At 42.7% G+C, this 23,742-nt stretch overlaps 1 protein-coding gene across 4 annotated transcripts in view; it reads right to left on the bottom strand.

Moving 5' to 3' along the window:
- Positions 1 to 23,742, bottom strand: part of LRRC4C (leucine rich repeat containing 4C) — a 616,943-nt gene that overhangs the window by 372,574 nt on the left and 220,627 nt on the right. For 3 of the 4 annotated variants that reach the window (XM_083750681.1, XM_083750677.1, XM_083750679.1), the window contains exon 2: positions 9,149 to 9,238. The exons of the other annotated variant lie outside the window; for it this stretch is intronic. The gene's annotated coding sequence lies outside the window, so the exon portion shown is untranslated. The remainder of the gene's footprint in view (positions 1 to 9,148; positions 9,239 to 23,742) is intronic. 4 annotated transcript variants of the gene reach the window in all.

Raw genomic sequence — 23,742 nt, 5'->3', positions numbered from 1 at the left:
CGTTGCCTAGATCCTCATGACTTCTAAAGATATCATTCCTTTATACATCTCATAAGGTTCATCCAACTCTGTGCTTTGAAAAGCACACTTTCCACAAGGAAAAAATGCCCTCTGTCATTGCTTTGATATACAGTTCATGGAAAGCAAAGCATGTCGGCATGATTGAGGGCACTCGCTGATGGTTAGCGGAGGAACTATGCTGAGGTCTGCTACTTCCAAGCTTAACATGGTATTTCAGATATTTCACTTACGTTGCCTTGAGAAAGCTAGTGGCAAAGCTTGTCCAAGTTGTTCCACAAAGAAGTGAAGTGATCCAGTGTCCGCTTCATTGTATGCAACTGAATATATATATATATATATATATATATATATATATATATGAAGCAACTCTGCCAGTTTGATTAACAGGCAAGACTCTACAGGGAGACAACTATAATCATGGCTGTCAGAGCCACAGTTTACTGTCTTCAGCATTCAGATTATTCCACAATCCTACCAAGGTGGAAAATAGGGATCAAAGTTTCTGAAAATCTCAATGTTGAGCTTGTTAACAAAGATTCTTGCGAATTCTCGTCTCCCTCCTTGATCTTGACTTTTTCCTTCTTCTTCTAGGATCTTCTAAAAGTAAAATGACTCCTGAATATTTTATGCATTATTGTATACCATGGTCAAGAAGGTGGTTTCTGCATGGGCTGTACAGGGTAGTGAGGGGCAGATGGGGCTCATGAACCTGGGAAGGCAGTCCATCTAGGAGAAGGATGTCCACTGCCTTGTGTGATATCTTCGGGAAACGAAAAGGCTAAGGAGCAAACCCTACACAGATCTGAAGTGGAGTCCCTAAGATGACTGGCTGGCCCCTTGTATGCCTCTTTGCAGCAGCGGAGCATGTCTCCATGCCGGGTAGGATGGGGTGGGGTGCACACACCCATGCAGGGGGTGGGGCAAGCTGTGGAGGACAAGTGGAGCCCACACAGCACCTACCACTGTTGGAGCAACACCAGCCCCAAGCAGCATGGTTGTTGCACCTTTCTTGCACCATACACCTCAGATCTGAGCCTTAAAAGCTGCTTGGGGAGGGCAGTGTGGGGATGCAGCAACCGTGCATCTGAGCCACTCCTGGGTACCGGTAGGGAGGTTTCAGTAATAAGGGAGGCGGGTGAGCATCCTCCTGGCAATGGTGAGCTGACGGATTCCATCCAAGGGGCCCTGTGTCAATGGAGGGTAAGCCAACAGATGGGTCTCTCCCCGACGTGCATTTTACAGCAGGGCTGGTGGTGCGCTGGGGACTTTAAATCAGTGTTTTTCAACCACTGTTCTGCGGCACACTAGTGTGCCGCGAGATGTTGCCTGGTGTGCCGTGGGAAAAACTTGAAAGATTTTTTTAAAATGTCAAATTTTCACCTACTAGGCGGGCGCCAGACTGTGTCCACCCTATTTTCCATCCGTCCTGGGTGGGGATCAGATCGGATGGGATCGGATGAGAGCGGACAGGCGGTCCGCTCTCATCCAATTCCCCATAGAGAGCAGCGGGGCTCTGACATCTCCATCTCCGCACACAGTGCAGAGACGGAGCTGTCATCCGACGGCTCAGCGCTGAGCAGAGAACGGTCTGCAACATTTTTGTTTGCCATTAAAGAAAAAAATATTAAACATTTTCTAATGGTGGTGTGCCTCGTGATTTTTTTCATGAAACAGGTGTGCCTTTGCCCAAAAAAGGTTGAAAAACACTGCTTTAGATAATGCTCTGATCCAGATCCGGCTGCTGCTCTGCCCTCGTTGTCTTTGGCAGAGCCCAGCTGGCCAGGGCAGCAGCAGCAGCTGCCCCGTGAGGGAAGGCGCCTGGGCTGGAGCTGAGAGGCTCACTCCTCAGCAGGTTCCCACTATGAAGAACCTGCAGCTGGCTGGCGACAAGGAGCGCTGGGGGCACCTGGGGGCAGCATCCAGAAGCTCCAGTGGAAGTCAAACCAAGAGCCTGTCAAGCAGCACCTCAGTGGCTGCCAAAGCTCTCATGCAGCCTAGGGGCCCAGGAGGTGGGTGCTTCTGATGGGCCCCTGAAGGCAGTGGCAAGGCAATGAAAGGCCTATTGTGCTCCCACACCAGCAACCCCCAGCAGCCTTGCAAGGGCGGTGATGGTGCAAGAATGATGCAACAACCACATGCTGCCTGTGGTGCTCCACCCTCAAAGGCACCAGGATCCGAAAAATTCCAGGATCCAAAAATGGCAGTTGTTTTTTTTTTTTTAAGGAATGCTCGCCCCACTAGTAAAGGCACTTACTGTCTATTTTTAAATTCCATGTACACAGTGGCATAGCGTGGGTTGTCAGCACCCGGGGCAAGGCAAGTAATTTGCGCCCCCTAACCCGTGGATTTTAGGTAGGGGCAGAGAGCTGTGAGTGTGAGCACGCGCGCCCCCCCCCAGATGTTGCGCCCGGTGCGGCCGGCCCCCCTGCACCCCCCACGCTACGCCACTGCATGTACAAGTTCTGCTTGTCCACCCAGCTGACGCAGCACTTGAGTGTGAAACAGGCGTCCCAATGCTATCACCCCCAGCACAGCCCGGCCTGCCCTCATGCTCCTCTCCACGAGTGTTGCTTCCTGCAATGCTAGGAGAGGAGTGCGGGGCTGCGCCACGGGGGGGGGCACTTGCGTGAGGTTGCCTGTTTTGCGCCCTCTCAGAAATCTGCACCCGGAGCCACAGCCCCCCTGACTAGGGCTGAAATGTTTAAGTGATTCCTCAGACAAATCAATTAAAGCTGCTTTTAACTTCAGTCAAACATTTCAGTGCTAGTCAAGTGTAGATGGCTGAAATTCTGTACACACTTACAAATGAAGAAAGCAGATCTGGATCATGCCTTTCTCCAGGGGAGAAAAATACTTTTATTTGTTAGAAAAGACACCCCCCCCCCAACACTTACGAATCCAGGAGGCAAGCATAAATCCATACATTAGTAGCAAGAGAACATATAATTACTCCTGCCAAAAATATGTGCTTGGAATTCAAGGATTCAAAATCACTTTTATTTCAAATTACTTTTTTAAACAGTATGATTTGCTGAATGTATTATTATGGTCTCTTCAGATGAAAGAAAAAACAGATTAATAGCAAAGAGCATATTGATTGAAATGTAATTTCTATTACCACTGCTAAAAGGTGTTTTTGCATGCAAGTTGGAGTTTCAGTAAACAAAGCTTTTGTGCATGTTGCTATAAAATATTGTTGCACATTTCTATGCTATGTTTTCGCCCATTTATACAAAATGGTAAATAATAGTTCACAATGTTCAAGTGCAGCATTTGCTGCCTTTTAATTTATGGTTACCAGACATCCCTGTTTCCCGGGGACAGTCCTCAGATTTACAAATTTGTCCCCCGGACAAAATCCATCCCTGGAATGTCCCTGGATTTCATTTAATGTCTCTGGATTTATATTTTATGTGTTGTAGGTTTATTAGTAGGGAATGAATGTTGCGTGCTTGGTTCATCGGCACAAGACACATCATATGGGGACTTCTGGCAAGTCAAAATGGCGGAGTGAGCAACTCCTGAAGCCAGCCAGAGCCAACTATGCTACCAAGCTGGCTCCGGGCTGCTGAGACTTCTGCTGCTGCTGCCACTGCCAAGGGGGCACTGGGGATGCCCGCCACATCAACTGGGGGAACCGTTCCCCACCACCACCCAAATTGAGCTGGGAGTGAGAGCACTCAGCCACCCAGCCGACTGCCCAGTGGCGCTCCGGGGCCAAAGCAGGAAGAAGGAGGAGAGAAGGAGAAGGAAGAGAGAGAAAGAGGAAGGAGAAAAAAGAGAGGAGCCCCAACCTGGCCGTGCCACTGAGGAGGAGAGGTAGGAGAGCACCGGGAGGGCAAGGACACGTGGTCAAGCCCAGGCCTGACCTGAGCCTACTCCACGGTGGCTAGCACTCCAAGAGAGCAAGTCGGGGCCCAGAGGAAGGCTGTGCGACAGAGGAGACCACAAAAGAGAAGATAGTACTTCTTAATTTTTGTAAAAATAAACAACTTTTTTTAAAAAAAATAACTTTTTTTCTCTTTTCAAGAAAAAAAGTGTCCCCGGATTCTTTGAAAAAAATCTGGTAACCTTATTTTAATTAGAAAATGGCTCTTACAAGACGAACGTGCAGGCTCAGAGTGACTGTTTCTCATATGATGCATATGATTTTGAAGACAAAAAAGTAGCATATAATATGTTTTCTGGATCATGTCTCTTCCCAACATCAGTGTAATTAATGACTTTATAAATCCCAGATGCAATTAGACTTGATATCAATTAGATATCAATTAGACTGCCATATCAAATGTACTATGGACCGGTGATGTGTAAAATAAGGGGCATACAAAGCCACCATTTTATAAATATAGGCACTCTTGAGCTAATTGAAATACATTGAATTTTGAGCTCATTGAAGTATGTTGAATGTTGAAGATTTATATTTAAATCTTCAATAGGTTGTTGAAGTATATTTATATACTGCTCTTTGGCCAAAAGCTTGCAGGGTATTGAACGGCATGTTAATACAAAAGAAAAATACAATAAAAGTAAAATAAATCAATGGAAACAATGTAAAATAGCAAAATCAATGATGACATGCCATTCACATTTGTGCCCATTTTATTTCCATCATGGAAAGGGGAAAATCCATTCCCTTCTGCAGATCTGGTTATGATCTATTATGGCATGGGTTGCCAATGCAGTGCCCATGGGCACAATGATACCCATGAGGTCTCGCAAAAACTCTGAGCCCACACTAGCTGCCCTCTTGGTCATGATATGGTGAGATGGTTACCTTTTCACCTCTTGAAAAGTAGATAGAATTGAAGAAGGTAGTTGGAAGAGTGACACCGTTTCCCACTTCTCCTTTCAGCTCTATATACTTTTCAAGGCTCAGATTAATTTTATGGGATACAACTTTTATGCATATCCCTTGGGAAAGCAGTGTACTTAATGTCTTTCAGGGGGCTGTGGCTACTGATCTGGGGAAGTAGCAAAAGCTGTGTCAGATAGCACCCACACCACTGGTTCACAAATCAAAATATGCCTATGGATATAGAAAAAAAAGTTGTTGACCCTTGTATATCCTGTAAATGAAAGGCTATCTCTTTGTATTGGTAATCAATATGATCTTTACATGGCATCAGGCAGAATTTGTATCACATATGACAAAATCCCAGACAGATCTCTCATTTCAAGTGTGTGGACATTATGCATTTCATTCTATGTGAAATATGTATAAATGCATTTTGGTACTTCATTCCCTTAAGGCCTTATTAGGAAAGCAGGTGTGGGCAAACTTTCTCTTTTGGGCACTTTGTGAGGTATGTGGCATCCAGCCAGCAACATGCAGCAAGGGCATTTAGCTATTGATACGGAGACTGAATAGCTAATTCAATCCTGCTTGTCACTGTATCTGCAAACAGGCATATAGGAAGAGACACAAGGTCTGCTAGGCCATCACATCACCACCGCCTGTGTCACTCTCCTGTTGACACAGGCAGATTCAGAAAACCCCACTAACACAGTCAAATGGGTTGATGTTACTCTACAAACAAGAACCAACACCTTCCTGTATAGGAATGGAAAGGAATATGGGTGAGAACATGGGACGCAAAAACTAGGATATCCTAGGTCAATTTCTTGTGCACCATACTAAGGACATTTCAGTTGCCCCAGAGTCAACTACATCATGGTGCACACAATGATTCATCATGGTTTAGGAATATAGGTTCCCATTCCCAACTGTAATTTAGTGTTGCTTAGACAATACATAGTTTTAAAGAAGGAATTTGAAATAGTGGTGCCAAATGACCATACAATTCAAGAGATACAATGAAGTAGGCTCTAGTTCATGCCACAGTAAATTTATTAGTCTTTAAGGCACCAGAAGACTCTTAGTTATTTTTACTGCAACCGACTAACACAACTACCCTTTAAAAGTTGCAGGGAACAAATAATGATAAGCAACAATGTGCACAGGGTTCTGCAGCACATTTTCTAGCTTGCTTGGGAATACATAGATAAATAGCCACTCCTCAAAGGACATCAAAATAACAGAATTAGGCATTCATTCAAAATCCAGACATGGTAAGTGAGACAGTGTGCATGCACACGAAAGCTCATACCAAGAACTAACTTAGTTGGTCTTTAAGGTGCTACTGGAAGGAATTTTTTTTGTTTTGACCAAAATTGTAGTACTCATTCATCCCAGAGCAGAAGATCTGAGAACTCTCAGTATGAAACAGGTTTTGGCTCTCAGCAAACCCATCCAACTTTTTGGCAAACAGGATCTGCAATGTTAAACACGCTTTTGCAACGTCAGGACAACATCACTTGGGATGTTGCTAGAGTAGAAGCTAGAGCAAAAAGCGTCTTGTCCTTCTCTTGTGTATTAGTGCAATACCTCTGTGCACATCATTAATATTACTTAGTACGTTCTCAGTGCTAAAAGAGATGTACACTTTGATTAAACCTGTCTTTGGCTCTGTAGTTTAATATGTGGCATCCCTGCAGCATAAAGGTCACCATGATGCTATTTCTGGGGAGAAGAACTGATCAGACACCAGGTCACTCCACTGATTATCTGGGGCCTTTATAATTTTCTTTGCTAAGCTTTATTAATTATCATCAATCTTGGTCTGCGATGCCCTTTAAAAAGTAAAAGGCTTGAGTTTTCCTAGATGTATGGATGTCTACTGAGAAACAGTTCTGTGATAGAGACTAATGCTTTGAGGTTAGGAGATTTTTTTAAACAAAAACCAAAACCACAAAACCCTAAGGTGCCTGCAACAAAGGCAGACATCACACTGAAACATGTGAGAATCCTTGCCACATGCCAATGAATAAGATACTGACAACTGTTTCGGGGGGGGGGGGGGTATAAAACCACAGATTAACTAATAAGTAAGCATGAATCTGCAAGGAGCATGAATTATAACTAATTATCCCCCTGTGAGGTTGACTAACTCTAGGTGCCCCAGACTTTACTTTCTCAGATGGACTACACCGCTGGTGTGCTGGTCCCGGTGTGGCATGGTCCGAGTCCAGTCCAAGGTTGGGGGCGTGGTATGGGGGCTGTTCAAGGTTGAAGCGGGGTCCAAGGCAAGGAGTCGGGTGAGGTCAGGAACTCTGGTAGAAGAGCAGGACAGGGTGTCTGCAGAAACAGGTTACCAACAATGTTGCTCCCGCAACCTGGGACTGGGCTGGCTGGCTTTTATCTCCTCTGAGGCATAGGGCGGCCCCGGTCCACAGGTGACTCGCTTCTCCTGGCCTGGAGGCGAGCACTCCTCTTGCGAGAACTTAGTTCCCTCCGCCTCTCTGCTCTCAGCCTCTGCAGCTCAGGAGAGGCTGGAGGGTTACTCAACCCAGAGGCAACCTCACCTTCCCCTGACGGGGCTGAGAGTGGAGCACCTGCAAGCAATGCATCCTTGATCATCTCCAGAGCCAGAGCAGATTCAGCTGGTGTCTGCTCCTGAGGATCCGGCACAGGTGAGGGCCCTTCAGGTTCAAGCCCCTGCCCTGGCTCAGCCGGTCCTGGAGGCGGGGACTCCTGTGCAGGCTGGGATTCCTCAGGTTCAGCCTCTGAATCTGATTCCCAGGCCATCACACCCGGGCTCCAGTCCACAGATTCATAAAGTGGCTGATGTGTAGCCTTTATTGTTAGCCAGCTTTAAAAGCAAGCAGATTGAATCCTTGGCTGTTCCCCACTGGACAGTGTTCACAGGGAAGAAGCATCTGGGATTCAAGTGAGGTTACTCTCCTTAACCACACTAAACCAGGCAGCATTAAGATTCAGTGTTGCAAGGCAGCTCTTCACCCAGATGATGCCTTCAAGTGCTCATCTAAAGTAGCCCTAGACCCTACTCTGTATGGCCCAACCTGGCAGCTGTGACAAAAGAAGAGACCACAGAAAGCCTAGGCAGCAAGGAATACCACATCCTAGTCAATCATATAGTATGAAGTAGGTGAAAAAGGAGAACAGGGACAACCAATCTCAAAACCAACAAAAACTTACCCCTTGGCTCCCCAAAAGGCAGGGAGCAATGAAGCCCACTGTGCAAAGGGAAGGGTGGAAGGGGGGCTGTGCCAGGGATTAAGAGAGCAGGGATTAAAAGGCATATGGCTGTCCTATGATACATGACACAGGCCAACTAAAGCCACCCAGAAGTCTCTCCTACTTCCCAAAGCAGATGGCACATTCAAGGCTCAGCGGAGTGGCATTCTCAGTTTATAACCAAACTAATTCCGGAGGGGAAAACCCCCAGAGAGAAAAAACAAAGTAATACAAGCATCCAGACATTCTGCCTCCATAATTTCTCTGGTTGCCTGCATTTCATTTCATTTTTCTTTTCTTTTTCTTTATATATTTATAGACCACATTTCTAGACAAAGTCCTCTCAAAGAAGCAAGCTACACTATATACATAAAATTACAATGTTAGATTGTATTAAAAACCAACATTTCAAGAAGTACAAAACAGTTTAGCTGGTATACTCGGAGATTTGAGAAATAATAAACACCCTTCTTATGGAAGTACAAAAGTCTTTCTTTGGAAATGTCAGTTATTTATCTTCTCTGAAGGTGGACATTTTAATTATGTACTAAAGGAGATTTGTGGCTTTCTGTTGTTAAGTGCTCTCTCAAAGCACTGCAGTGACCTAGCCCAGCACAAAACACCTATCTTACGAAGCTACAGAATAAAGCACAATGGAAATATATGGGTGGAGATGTACAAAAGTCTATGGAAAATCTTCCCAACACCTTTTCAGAAGCCTCTGGAATTCCAAAACATCTCTTTACTCTCCACTGATTTCGAAAAGCAATTTGGAGATTTGACACCATAAGATGCTAGGCATAGAAGAAAAAGGTTACACTTCTCATTTACCAGTGAATGGCTTTTGGAACTCATGAGTTTGAAGAGCAGCTTGTGACTTCTAGGAAGTACTTTCGCAAATCACAGTTGGGGGAAAATGAGCATGTGGTCCTAGCCTTGCTATATATGGCTTGGTCTCATGTTAATTTGACAGCTGACATCAACTAGGAATGCAGAGTAGGGTATCTTTCTGATGAAAACCAAAATGCATTTGCTAACCAACATTGACAGCAGAAGTTCCACTATGAAGCAATTAAGCAGTACACTCACACAATATTCAGCATATCCAGTCAAATGACATCTTCTTTGGCCTCCATATCTTTAAGCCATCATGATCTTTTGTATGAGAGAAATTCATTTCTGAAGAGAAGAAGAAAAACCAAAAGTTAAATAGACTTAAATTGTCTTATAAAAGATCTTTGCATGCTTCACTAATTTCTGTGGGGCCTGAATGTTTATCAGATGGCACCCCAAGAACTAAAAAGCAAGCAAGCAAACAAACAAAAATAGAATTCTTAAGATACCAAAGTTACAAATAATGAGTGGGCTTCAACTGGTGCCCTAATATTCACGGAAGGGCTTTTGATCCAATGGATGTGTCCACAAATGGGAAAAGAGAAGAGAGAACTTTTGCCAAATACTCTCCCCACTGCACTCCCAGTGGCCCTACCCAGCATGAGCACCTGAGAGCTGGGGAACGGGTGAAAGATGGCATGGGGGTTGCAGAGGGAAATGGGCAAAAATTGCCTTCCCTCTTAGGGCACAGACCAAAATCCTTCTGTTGACTCAAGTCATACTGTGAATGACTAAGTGCTTTCATAAAGGAAATAGTCTAGTGTCATCGCTGAAAAACTTCAGGTTATTTAATACTTTTTTTTAAAAAAAGACCAGTACTAAAATCCGATCATTTCCCTAAGAAAGTGGGATATATTAATATATTTTAATTGCTTCAGTGATTCAAAGCTCATCAAGAATACTAATAAGAATAACTATGAACAGAAAGGTAGTATGATAGGTAATTGAATAAAGTCCCTCTTTTTGCACAAAGACTTGAGTACTTGAAAAGATACTGGTGTCAACATGTATATCTTCATGAAGTGAGAGGAGCTGATATGATACAGCCTTGCTATTTTCCTGCTTTTCATGGAGCAGTGCATATGACATTCTATATCTGTGTATTTGTGAAGGCATAATCTCCTGCATTTTTGCAGGCAGCAAGGAATAATGGGTTGGATTCATACTTTGTCATTCTTAGACTCCCTGCTGAAATAAGTGAGGCCCCACCTGTATTGGCATTCTGATAGCATTCCCTTGATCTTTTGGCCTACGTGTCCTGTTTTAATTCTTGTGCTATTTTAACTGGCTTGTTTATCACATGTTTTATTTATAGATGTTTATAAATGTGTTAGTATTTTGTTTTAGTTTTAAGTATGTTGTTCATATTTTAATGTTTACATATTTTTGCATTAAGTAGTATGTGCATATGATAATAATAGTAATAATGATCCCACTGAACTCACTTCAGGCTTAGTAAATTAGTAGGTTGTGTCTACTCTAAGCAGATAAAGTCTCACCAATGAAATCAATGGGACAAGTTAGTAACTACCTCGGTTTTCGAACGTAATCAATCCATTCTGGAAGAGCATTCGACTTCCGAAACGTTAGAAAACCAATGAGCAGAGGGCGGCCTGCCAATTCAACAGAGAAAATTGTGAAAAACAACAGATACATGCAGTGGAAGCCATTCAACCTCCGAGGAATGTTCAAAAACCGAAACACTTGGCAATGGAGACATCTGAAAACTGAGGTACCACTGTAATTTCAATGGGAATAAGGATGTTGAGAGTTGTTGGGAGACCAACATTTTTCTCACAGAGCTACAATTCTCAGCACTGTTTAACTATCAATTCCTCTTCATAAGGATCTCTGAGTTGCGGTGAATGTATGGTGTGAATGTGGCCACAATGAGAACCCAGCCAATCTCTCCTCATTCTAAATTGACAGAAGGAACAGCTAGTTGCATGTAATGTGGAGCAGCCATTGTGCAAAGTGACAGATATATTGATGATTGAGGGGCTGGTAATGGCTCAGAGAGCCAATAGTGAGGAAGGCACCCTTCACAGAAATCAGTATTTCAGGAACCAGGAAACCATAACTGGGGCTTTGTCCTGTGAGGCTAGGAAGCTTGTAAAAGAAAAGGAGACTGGCCAAATGGGACCCAGGCTTTAATGAGAAGCTGAAATGGAATATTCTTGGGCAAAATAGCAGCCAAACTTATTCTAGGCAAGGTCTGTTGGTCAGTTGAAATTCCCATTGTCCCCTGCCCATCCCTGCTTCATCTACATTAAGAATGTCATCCAAGCTTGAAGTACAGCCATTTTTAGATAGATGAAGTTTAACTTCATCTATCAACCTTGCTCTATGGTCTAAGCAGTGATGCAAAGAACACTTTTTCAAATTAAACATTAAGCAGTTATTTATGGAGTCGGAACACAAGTGCTAATGTTGACATTTGGTCAGAACACAATGGCAAAGCCCTCTGCTGTTTCATGAAGAACATAATGACTAATGAGGTTTGTAACTACCACAATTAGTCTGGTTTTACATCTCATCCGGAAGACTAAGCTACACTGTGGCTCCCAAGCATATTTTCTAAAGGATGTGGTTAAGCGTTGCCTCAGATGTGAAAAATGAAGCCAAGGGACCACCTTGTTTTGAGTTGTAGACGTCAGTTGGCCCATAACCTGAGACTTGGGCCCATCCTCTGTTGTTGGTATTACTCCACATTTCAGCCAGTGTGATCAGAAGAGCATGCACAGCTCCAGCAGAGTCTTCAGCAGAACACCAGAGTTTTCCTGCTTTCCAATAGTCAGCTTTCTCCAGAGTTCCTGGTTACGAAAATTCCTTACTCATTCAGTTCAGTTTAGAGTCTAAGGTGTTTATTGTCACATGACACAAGACAAGCACAGACACACTAGCTACATAAACTTTAAGAGATGGCGGTACACCATGATCTACTCTACTATAATACAGTTATTCTGGTCTTAGAAGTAAACCTTGTGAAAATACAAGCAGACAGAGAGATTCACTAGCACTTTAGCATACTAGCTCTCCATGCTAAACTGAACCATATAAGATTGAGCCTTCAGCTGTTCCACATCAATTCAAGTCAGAGGGGAAATGGTTCACCATGTATTTTGTTAATGTTAGATCTCTGCTGGGGTTCTCTCACCAAAGATTACTTGCCCCAAACTTGGGTCCTGGATTCCAACCAAAAGTGAGGTAAATATGTTATCAACAACAATAACAACATTATACTGCAAGATATACGCCCCCCCCCCTGCTGTAGTATCTTCCACAATGTGTGATGCCACTTCTTTTACTTCAAATCCCCTCAAAGCTGCCCTTTTCCTCAAAGCTGTTTACGCCTGTCTCCACTTCCACTTTTCCTTTGTGTAAGATTTTAGATTGTTGGCTTTTAGGGGCAGGGATCCAGCCTTCTTTACTCTGCAAAGTACCCTGCACACTGATGTAACAACAACAGCAACAACAACAACAGCAACAATAAACAGAAACGTTCTCTTAAATCAGTGAAATTTAGCCACTATAAAATATATCAATTTGACCTAGAGGTGTGTGCAGCCTCTCAAAATACTCCATACTATTTGTAGGTTAAGACATTTGGAGGGCCATGTGAGCAAACAGATGCAGGGTACAAACTTTTTTCAACAATTTCTCAGAGTTGGGGATTCTTTCTTAAGAGATCCACACACACACACACACACACACACACACACGCAAGTGTTGGAAGTCTGGACAACATTTTGTATCCTCCACCTAGCATTGAGGGCTAAAAATGCCACACACACTATGTCATTCATCTATCAGCAAAATACTGAGCATTCTCCTTCTTCAGTATCTATTTTTCTTCAGTATTTTAAAAAGCACAAATTCCTGTGTGAGGGAGAGTCTCAGTATGCACACTTGAAAACAAACCAGCTCACTTACGGACAATTCCTGGGCCTGGATCAGCCAAGAGTCTCCTAAATTTAACAGGAATGTCTCATGGGAAGTACTCAGCAGAGATCTTAAATCAATTTTGTCAAGTTACCTAATTTGTCAAGAGGAAAAAAGACAGTTCTCCAGAGATAAGTGATTGAAATACATCAGAACAGCAGAATCAGGTGCATCTTGGGAAATATACTTTGTGGGCTTTGATTTGAGCTGTCACTGAAAACATGATTCTGCAATTCTTTTTTTGGCAAATAGGGAACTTGTAAAAGCTTTGCTTAGACTAACAAGACTGTATTTCTTTCTTTTTCTTTTTTGTTCTCAGACACAAGCCAAAGATCACAAATCAAGTGAAAAGAAGAGAAATTAAATAATCAAAACTGGGGTTCAAATATTAGAACCTGCATTTGCCTTGGTAATGCTTTTTGAATAAAGCATTTTAAGTAACACCTTTAGCAACTGAAACTAAATTCTATTTGGGTCTGTCTGTTTAGCTATCTAATAGTGGACTTGAACCAATAGACCCAATTTAGTCATGTGAAGACAACATGATAAAGCTCCAGTGTTTGCCTATCTTGAGCTTCCTGCAGCAAATGAGAGGGGGAAGTAGGTAGATATAAAAAATGAGATTTCCAAGTGATGAATATCTTTTGCTGTCTCCTATGCTGAGATAATTAAAGCTTTACTATGCCCTTTTTATTTGAGTTCATAGCAAGTCATATTGCCAGCTCATTGTCTCATTGTACATAACAACCCATAACATAGCAGAAAGTAAAATATTGAATACAGATGGGCACAGCAATCCTAGCTGGAGAATAGCAGAGCAGCAGTGCTCCTGTCATATCTGAATCCCCCTACTGGCTCCAGCTGCTAGGAGACAGCAGGGACGCCTGGTAACCTTAGGCTATACTGGAGACCCCCACCCCTTCAACCCATCACAGCACACCAGCAGTGCTTTTCTCTGCCAACAGACAGGGGACTAGATTCAGGTAGGTAGCCATGTTGGTCTGTCGCAGTAGAAAAATATATAAAAAAAAATTAAAAATTGTCCAGTAGCACCTTGGAGACCAACTAAGTTTGTTCTTGGTATGAGCTTCAGAAGAAGTGCATGCACACGAAAACTCATACCAAGAACAAACTTAGTTGGTCTCCAAGGTGCTACTAGATGCGGGATTGAGCAGCATACTATCCCATGCCCAGCCATCAAGGGGGCTAGAATTCTAGCCTAAGTAAGTTGTGCTTTAGTCCTCCGGAAATAATTTAACTTAGTCATTGTTTATGTCAAGAGACAAAACTATGACTCAAATCTAGCCCAGTACATTTAATTTCCTCCTTCCAGTTGGTACTTGTTGAGGGATAAGGCCCAGGCTGCCTTAAGCCTGTAAGGGGAGAAAGTCCCAGGAGTTTTATACATGCCTTCAAAGTTACATTGGAATATGTAAGATAGGCTGCTCTCAGTCTCTAGCTGTTTTAGTGGCTGGAGAAGGGAAGGACGAGCTGTATGCAAATAGCCTGCATACTTGCATAACCTCTAATGCTATGGATGTTCCCTGAGTGAATCAGATAAATGAGGCTACACCGCTTTTGATATCCTTGAGAAAATAAAGCAAATCGCTGTTTTAAAATTAAGTCACAAAAAAGATTAATGGGTGCAAGCTCTGTGACAGCAATGGGTGGGTGAGGGAGCTTAGACTAGTGGAAGGAGTGATCTGAGGGGCCTCAATGTCACCCTCCATTGATTTGAGTGATGCAGCATGTCAAGGATAAAGAACGTCATGTGGGAACAGCAAGGAAGCAACAATGCATGGTATTTTACGGCATCACTTCCATTGTCAGTTACAATAAAACCTGGGGACAGACCTTGGGAGGTAAGCCATACATTGATTTGTTCTTGAAGCTTTGATGGTGTGTTGGTTGCTGTGTAATCTTTCTTAAACCCTTCAATAAAAAAGTACAGATTGTTTTCAGAAGACCCTGCCAGTGGCTTTGACATATGCATGATTGATTGTTCACACAGCCTATGTCTCCGTTGTTTGTTATACAAATATTTTCAACCTTCTTTTAAACATGGGAGCAACCCAGCATGAAGCTCCAGACAGCCAGGATTTCTGTTACTAAATCCCCACTCTAGAAAGCATCTCAGCTGAAGGACAATTTGCCTGGCTTGACACCTTAGATGCAAAAAGTGCTACTAGGAATAATGGCATGGATTTAGCTTGCTGTACTTCCAAGTATAAGGCAGGCAAAACTGCTGCCTTAGGAGTAACACAAAGCTTAAGCAAATACTCATTTTAATCAGGCAAATTTGTTTTGATGAAATTCTCATCTCTTGCATCTTTCTTTATCTCACTGGATGTATTCAACATACCTTGTCTTAGTCAAGCAAACATACTTTTGATCTAATTTAGTGTATTAAATTTTTGCATCGGTAGAAACCTTTATTTGAACTACCTGCCAGCTATAATATGAAGAAAAGTATTATAACAAATGTATTGGCTGTATTTTTACCCCATTGTGATAAAATGTTAAAAATTAAAGGGAAAAGGAAGGTGTTTTAATTCATTAATTTAACAACATTTGTAAACCACTTGATTGTAAACAAAACCTTGAAGCAGTTTCCAGAAAATAAAACAAACGTTAACATTATCAATTAGAAATATCAAAATATTTTTGGATATGGTAAAAGGTAAAGGGACCCCTGACCATTAGGTCCAGACGACTCTGGGGTTGCAGCGCTCATTTCGCCAGCATGTGGCCAGCATGACTAAGCCATTTCTGGAGAACCATACCAGCACACAGAAACGCTGTTTACCTTCCCGCTGGAGTGATACCTATTTATCTACTTGCACTTTGTGCTTTCAAACTGCTAGGTTGGCAGGAGCAGGGACCGAGCAACGGGAGCTCACCCTGTCGCGGGGATTCAAACCGCCAACCTTTTGATCAGCAAGCCCTAGGCTCTGTGGTTCAACCCACGGCGCTGCCCACGTCCCTCTTTTGGATATGGTATGAATGCTATATATAGGACTGAAAGGTATGAATGTTATATGTAAAGCAGGACACCATGACTGAAGGAAGGAAAGGGGGCAGGATATATTTATCATTGATGTCAAAGGCCCTGAACATCTAATTGGGACTACTGTGTAATCAAATGAAATGGCACACACAGCTCTGTAGCTGTGGGAAGTTGGAAGATCCTCTGGCACCAGTCTTTTATGCCTGCACAGGACAGTCCAACAAGAGATATACGTGTGGATGCCTGATCCATGTATACATCATTCTGACATGGAACATGGCACGAGATTCCATGAACCATCTAATTCCCCTCCCCCTTTCTTTGTCACAGATTCATTGGGGGTGCAGTCCAAAAGGTCCGGTCCGGAAGATGGAAGCACGATTGGAAGTCACAAAATCACATCATCACAAAAACTGTAGTGATTTAGCTGTGATTCCTGCATTGCAGGAGATTTGACTAGGTTGCCCTTGGGTTCCCTTCTGACTGTACATTTCTGTGATTCTACACTGAACTGTAATAGCCAAAGTTCTGAAGTAAGGGGTAGATAGGCATCACCACACTTCTCCATTTTTAATTCCACACACCTATTCCCCTGCCATTGGGAACACTGGAAAGGAAATTCAGCATATTCCATACAAGGCTCGCACAGTTTCTTCCCTGGTCTGGAGGCATGCCAAGGAACTGGGAGAGCTATGGCTCCTCCTGATTAATCCACCTCCAGAATGCCTGATTTTGGCTCCAACATCCACAGGCAAAGGCCTAGTTTGGGCAGGGCAAAGGGCCATGGAGGCTTTCATGTGGGCATATAAACCTCTCTGAAGCTGGATCAACTTTTCTGAGGTCAGATCTCTGTCTTCTCCAGCAAGTGAGATCAGATGCTTCCTACAGCCCCTGGGGCAGCCTTCCAGAGCCGTAAGATTGCAGGGTTAGTTAGTTATTCTATTTGTATACTCCCCATACAGCTTAGTTTTCTGGGCAGTTTACACAAACATTAAATATATACACACACACACAAATGTTGTTCAAAATCTTGCATGGTAAAAGCATTAAAACAGCCATAAAAATCACAGCAGCAACAAACCAACGTAAGCATCTAAAGCTTATGCAAAACAATTTAAACGCAACATAAAACCAACAAAGAATAAGAAAGGATTCAAGCTAAACTCTAACACACCATTTAGATGTACCCACTATGATTCAGGGAATAACAAAAGTATTTACCTGGCACTTAAAGGCCATCCAATAGGCTCCAAGGGAGCCTTTTGGGGAGGGCATTCCACAAATGGGGTGCCACCATCAAAAAGGCCCTCCCCATAGAAACCATGCATCTCACTTCATTAGGTGGGGGGACCTAGGGAAGAGTCCTCAATTCAGATTTCAAGGACTAGGCAGATGGTTGTAGAAGAAAGGAAGGATACTCTGGCCACATACTCTGCCCAAGAAGAACAAATGGAAGGGTATCCTCCCCCCTGTTCTCAATGCAAAATCTTACATTGTTCTGTAAGCACTTGGGATGAGCAAGTTGTCTATCAATCAAATAAATAAATAAATGCACTACATACATCAAAGAAAACATGCACAACCACCTAACACAATGGGGGGGGGAAATGAAACATAATTAATGGTTTGATTAGGAATGACTAAAATCACGAATCATTAATAATTGAGTGATTAAGGATGATTAGTCATTCTTGATCAACTAGACATTCATCATTTTAAATAACTTGGTTGATTTCATCCTGTATGTCTTTTTAATGTGAAAAATAACTTCAAAGTCCCAGACTAAATATGCAAGCAGTAAGTATTATTTACTCAGCCACCCTTTCCAGAAGCAGAGTGCAACGAAGATGTTAATGAAGAAGCATTGTGGAAAAAAGCACAGGCCTTCAGAAAAAGATGTGGGCTTTCGCCTAAATAATGTATAATCTAATTTAGAAAGATAACATGAATAGAGGAACATTTCAAGATTACAAGATGTTCTATGGGGAAATGTCCCATCTTTCTATGTCACCATGATCTTTTTAAAAAAGCATTTCAGATGTCCATCAAGTTATAGAACAGGGTGGCGGGTTTTGTTTGTTTGCTTGCTTGCTTGCTTGCATTTTAATCAGGATATTTTATTACACAAATGTAAGACATTGACAGAACAATTACAGGCGAAAGTCCTTGAAAAAAGATGAGATTTTAATGAAAATTCAGGGAGGAAAAGAGGGGGCAGTTTGTAGAAGACAAGCAGGACATTTTCAGCAATGTTGTGTTGATTCCCTCTTACACCAAACAATGATTTTTTTTTTTTTTGGTCCATTCTCCATTACATAATAAGAAATGAAAATGTGGTGAACATTGTCAAAGGGGTGAGGAAATTTTGACAAATTCTCATGGGTGGGGTTTTAGTGAGGAAGTTGCCTTTGACCAGTGTCGGAGCTTCATGCTCCAGCACCAGGGGGCAGAGAGCAGGCGGGGGCAGGGCTGGCGCACGTCCTGGGGGTGGGGCACACATCCCAGGGACAGGGTGGGGCGTGCTGCCCGCAAGGGCATGTTGCAGGTCCTGGGGCATAACGCGTGGCCTGCAGGGGCGTCGCGGCGGGGAGGGGCAGCCGCGATGGCACCCCACCGGGATCACACTGCCGGGGGCGGTGTGCTGCCCCCACACTCCTCTTCCTCCACCAGTGCCTTTGACTCATCTAGTTCAGTATTGCCTTCACTAATTGGCAACAGCTCTTTGGGATTTTAGACAGGGTTATCTTCCAGTCCAGGGCATCAATCCTGGAGATGCCTTGGATTGAGCCTGGTATTTCCTGATGTCTCAAAATGGAGTGTTCTGAAGGTAGGACAGGGCTGATGGATGCTGAGCTGCTTCCACAGTGAGCTCCAGCTGGTGTCAGGCTCCATCCCTAGGTCCAGTCTGCCTGCCCCCCACCTCCATGGCTGCTGTCATGAGTGGCTTGAATGTGGATGTGCTGTTGGCTCCACCACTCTTCAAAACATCAGTAATACCGTATTTGTTAGCAATTTCACTCCTCCGATGCTGCAGATGAGATTGTTGTAAATCACATGCCTGTCTGGGACGAATCTGTGGAATGAAGACTGTCTTATCTCTTCCGCTGTGGGTACTGTTACACTTTACTTTCGCTTTTATTTCTTTGTGTTTGTTCTCTTGGAGCTGGAGAGAACGGACACCATTATGCTTTTGCCTGTACATAGTGTGTAAATAAATAGTAGATTAGCTCTACCATGTCACAATCTAATTGCTGTTATGCCAGAAGATTAGTGTGCTAAAACCAGCTGGTATGTGTTGCTAGGAAGTGCACTGGAACAGAAGGGAGATGCCTTTTCCAGAGCTGCACTTACCGGAGGATGCTCAGAGATTGGGGGACTTGCAGGCACCCCCAGGGCATTTTTCCAACAGTATTGGCCTGAATATAAGCCACACCTTTGTTCCAAGTTCTGACCATGGCTTAAAGTGTGGCTTAAATTTGCAACCTTACAAAAATGTGGGCTTTTTTTTACCTTATCGTTGCTGAAACAGACATATTGTAAAACGGAACAGGTGTGAGTGCCTGCATAATTTTAAGGGATCGGCTTATATTCGGGTATTGTCTCTCCGCCCCCCCCCCCCCCCGAATTTTAAAGGTGCTGCTTATATTCGGGCCAATACAGTAATAGCTCTGCACCAGCACTACAAAAGCTCAGATTTTAGACCTAAGACGTCTAACACAGACAATTCTAGCTTGGTGGGAACCGTTGTTGGACAGGTCACTATGGGGGAGTTTGGGTTATTTTTTCCCCTGGCCCTCTGTTTTTTATCAACAGCCTGACTTACAGCTTGAGGAAAGATTTTCTGACACAGAATTGAAACCCCTGCCCCCAAATACTCCTCCCGTTTATCATGCTTGCAAACTTTGGGTCTGTCAGTCAGACTACTGTCAAAGGCAATAACACAATTGTATGGTAATCAAAGGGTTTGGAACAAAAGATGGCCATTTGCTTCCTTCCATTATTAAAATCATATCTCATAATAATAATAAAATTGAACATTGTGAATGTAGTTCATTGTCACCCTTGTAGAAAGGTATGGCTATTTCATGACTCACTCATGGTTCATGAGCAATCCACTTAACACATTACTTTGTCTGACGTTTAGGCTATCTTTCTTGTGCCATGCCTTCACTCTGAACTTATCTAACCTCTGGTTTGGTTTGTTTCCCCCCACCCACCCTCAGCTGTTCTGTGTTGCCTTCAGGATGAGCCCTTGACCTGAAAAGCAAATCAAAACACCCTCTTGCTGGATCAGCATTACAAATGCAAATGCCTTCTCCAGGCATTCCTCTCTGCAATACTCCATTATGACAGCAATTACCACCCCATAAATCTAACTCCTTTCTGTACAAAATAAAAAAACAAACAAACAGGAATGTAAAAGATGCTGTCCTTACCAGACAATACAGACAATGCATATTATCTAAGCAGGTACTTGATATTTAAATGCAATTACACATTTGGGGATTGAGAGGGGAAGTGGTGTTGGTGAAACAAAACAAAAAAAACTATCCACTATATTTAACCTGTAATACCTTGGTTTGAAAATGAAAGATAAATGATGATAGAGAAAGAAAGAGGAGGAGGATCTGTCAAAGAACCAGATGCATTTGAGTCCCAAACATAGTATACATGCACTAGGAGGAGCGCTGGATTTGAACATTAGCTGAGCCTAATTCAGAAATTGCAAATCCAAGCAGGTTTGTAATGCAAGCATTAAAACTCTGAAAGTTCTTCTCTAACTCAAATTAAAGTCCAAGCCATAGCAGAAGTGAGCTTTCCCTTCACCCTTCTTTCCACCCTCCTGCTGATCCACACACAAACACAGAGATACATACCAAATCCTTTCCCAGCTCTCTCTCTCTCTCTCTCTCTCTCTCTCTCTCTCTTTCTTTCTTTCTTTCTTTCTTTCTTGCTGCTGCTCTGGCACTGGCACATGCCAAATGAAAGGAGTGCTGGGGAATGTTATTTTCTAGTACTGCTGCTCGACAATTCAAACAGGCTTGAAGCTGGGTTCAATAGAACTGAGCATATTTTCTAGCTTGAGGAAAACTGTTTGGTTTTTAGAACCCCATTTATTCTCGGAGCAAAAAACATCCTCTACCCTAAAACTTGAATTGCTGCATTTTAAAAATATGGATGTTATAACAGAACAAGACCCAGATCCCTCTCCCCCTTGCCAGGGATCGATGAATCTGTCAATTTCATTTTCTTTCATTTTCTTTCCATTTTACAGTTCACATGGCCACATTTCCACAGTATTTGCCTTTTAACCTCCACTCCACACACCCTTCTCCTGGAAGTTTGTCCATATTTAAATGTATTTCTCCCCAAAGTACATGCTTTGCATACAAAAAGTCCCAATTTCAATCCTGATTCTCTCCAGGATAATAGATGAACCAAGGGCCTGACTTAGTGTAAGGCAACTACCTATCTACACTGTGAGTAATGTTGATAGTCTTAACCCCCCTCCCCCGCCCTGATATTTAGTTCAGTCCAACCAGATTGTCCCTTTCCCTCTCTGTTATACATCACAGCCTTCCTTGTTTGCTTCTGCTAATCCCATCGACCCCCTTTGTACACAGCACACATTGTCACTGGCATCTTGCTGCTACACAGCACGCTGTAGAGAGGATGAGCCTTGCAAAGTCCCAGCTGAAGCTGTTAGCTGAGGACCCTAACAGGACAGCTTTCTCCTTAGCATGCCTAGAAACATAGCTGTGAATATGTACATGCCATTATAACACAGTCTTTTTGAGGGAGAGAAATTGTTTGGATTTTTAATGCCTTTAGAATATAATGTTGGACCAAAGCTGATGGAGGATGGGAACCATTCAAATTGACACCCACCAGAAAGCTGGAAAAGGTTCCTGGGAAGAATGACTTGTACAATTATCTATTCATATCACATATATTCTTGAACTCCTCTCCACTTTTCTCCAAAGGCACTTATGGAAATGTTGCAATGACTGGATAAGCAAATGCATTGTCCTATTGTCCTATAATGCAGACAGGCAATATGTGGCTCTTGAGATGTTGTACTGCAACTCCCATCATCCATGACTATTGACCATTCTGGCGGAGCCTGATGGGATTTGGAATTCAACACCATTTATAAGGGCCCCATCTGGTTTTATGGTTTGTTAACTTGTAAGCAGAGGGTAGAGCTCCCTATGGATCTGCTATGAAACCAGTACTATGTAACTTGTTCATAAGTTAGCTGGGCTAAGGGTTAAGCAGTGAATTAACCAAGTAGGTGGGCCCAGTTAACCAGGATAGTGAAAACTCAGCACCCTGTAAAAAGTGTCAATTTGTTCCTTATTCATTCAGTTTTGAGATTACAGATAGGTAATCAGTTTTGAGAGACATTCAAATTATGATTGTTGTCAAGTGGGTGAATTGGCAACAAAATGAAAATGAGATTCAATGTAAGTAGGGGTAAACTGATAACTATGTTAGAAAAGAAAAGAAATCCACTTAATGTTCATATCCAGTAGCAGTTGGGGTGGCATCTCCTGGCAGCTGAGTCAGTGCTGGCTGCTTACTGGGAGGAAGAGAGGGAGAGATCAAGTTGGCAATGAGGTCAGTGCAGTGCAAATGCACCTGCAGACCCAATCCAGTGCTCCTTCTGCTGTTGCTGCTGCTGTGTTTGCACTGCACTAATCTCCCCTTTGCTTCCCCCTCCCCCTCTCCTTCCAGGTAAGCAGCAGCAACTAGGCTATCACATCACAACATCAGTGTTGGGACCTGAACTTGCTGCAAGTGTTCCTTCTCAACTTGCAGATTCAGCAACTGGTGCTTTAAGAACTTTCAAGACTCAGAAGGGAATCAGAGAAGTTGGCAATCATGCATAAGTTTCCTATAACACGGAAAACCTATTAGTTCATGATGTGGACATGCTCTCATTGTGCCAGCTCACAGCTTTTCTTCCCTCATTCCTCCAGTGTTTTGTCCTGGTCTTTAATCCACAGTGTAGAACACCATTTGCCTTAAGTGACTGTTCAACAATCTAATGACTATCAGTGCTGTTGAAGGCATTTCCAGTATCTGCCAAAATGTCTTTGTGTAAAAATTCAATCCAAACAATTTGCAAAATTCATGTGCAGTGCATTACCTCCTCCAGTACCATTAAACATGTCAAGAAAGTACACTCATATTGCTTAATTATAGATGATTTATATTGTAGCAACTGTATCATAGCCACAGTGATTGTAGAAATTGACAAGTGTGCCTGTAATATATCAGGTTTCATTTTCATCATTTTCTTTCACTATCTGGCTATAAACTAGTCTTTTAGAATAATGATTAAATGATTCAGGAACATATTTAGCTGCTATTATTATTATTATTATTATTATTATTATTATTATTACTGACAGAAGAAGGTGCCTATTGTGAATCAGAGCATGGGTCCATCTAACTCGCAACTATCTATACTGACCAGCAAAGACTGCAGTATTTCAGATATAGATATTTGCCAGCACTATAAGAGTCCAGAGGTGGACCTGTATCCTTCTACATGCAAAATGGCTGCTCTCCTTCCTAAATAGCTTCAGTCCTTCCTAAAACTAAATCCAGCATATTCATCACACATATGTACAGATGAACCATTTTTAATATACTGCTTCAATTGCTGCCATTGTTTAACTGCCCCCCCATGGGTGGGTTCACTGGTGTAGGTAGTGGCAACAGTTAATTTGAAAATAATCAGATAACGTGTGCAACATTTAACATGCATCAGAATACATGATACTGCTGGAAATTGTTTTCACTTATTGACAGCTCCCATTTATAGCTTTCA

Source organism: Podarcis gaigeae, assembly GCF_964106915.1.
Source record: "Podarcis gaigeae genome assembly, chromosome: 1".
NCBI classification, from domain to species: domain Eukaryota; kingdom Metazoa; phylum Chordata; class Lepidosauria; order Squamata; family Lacertidae; genus Podarcis; species Podarcis gaigeae.
The sequence above is the reverse complement of the archived record's forward strand: the minus strand, read 5'-3'. Positions and strand labels throughout refer to the sequence as shown.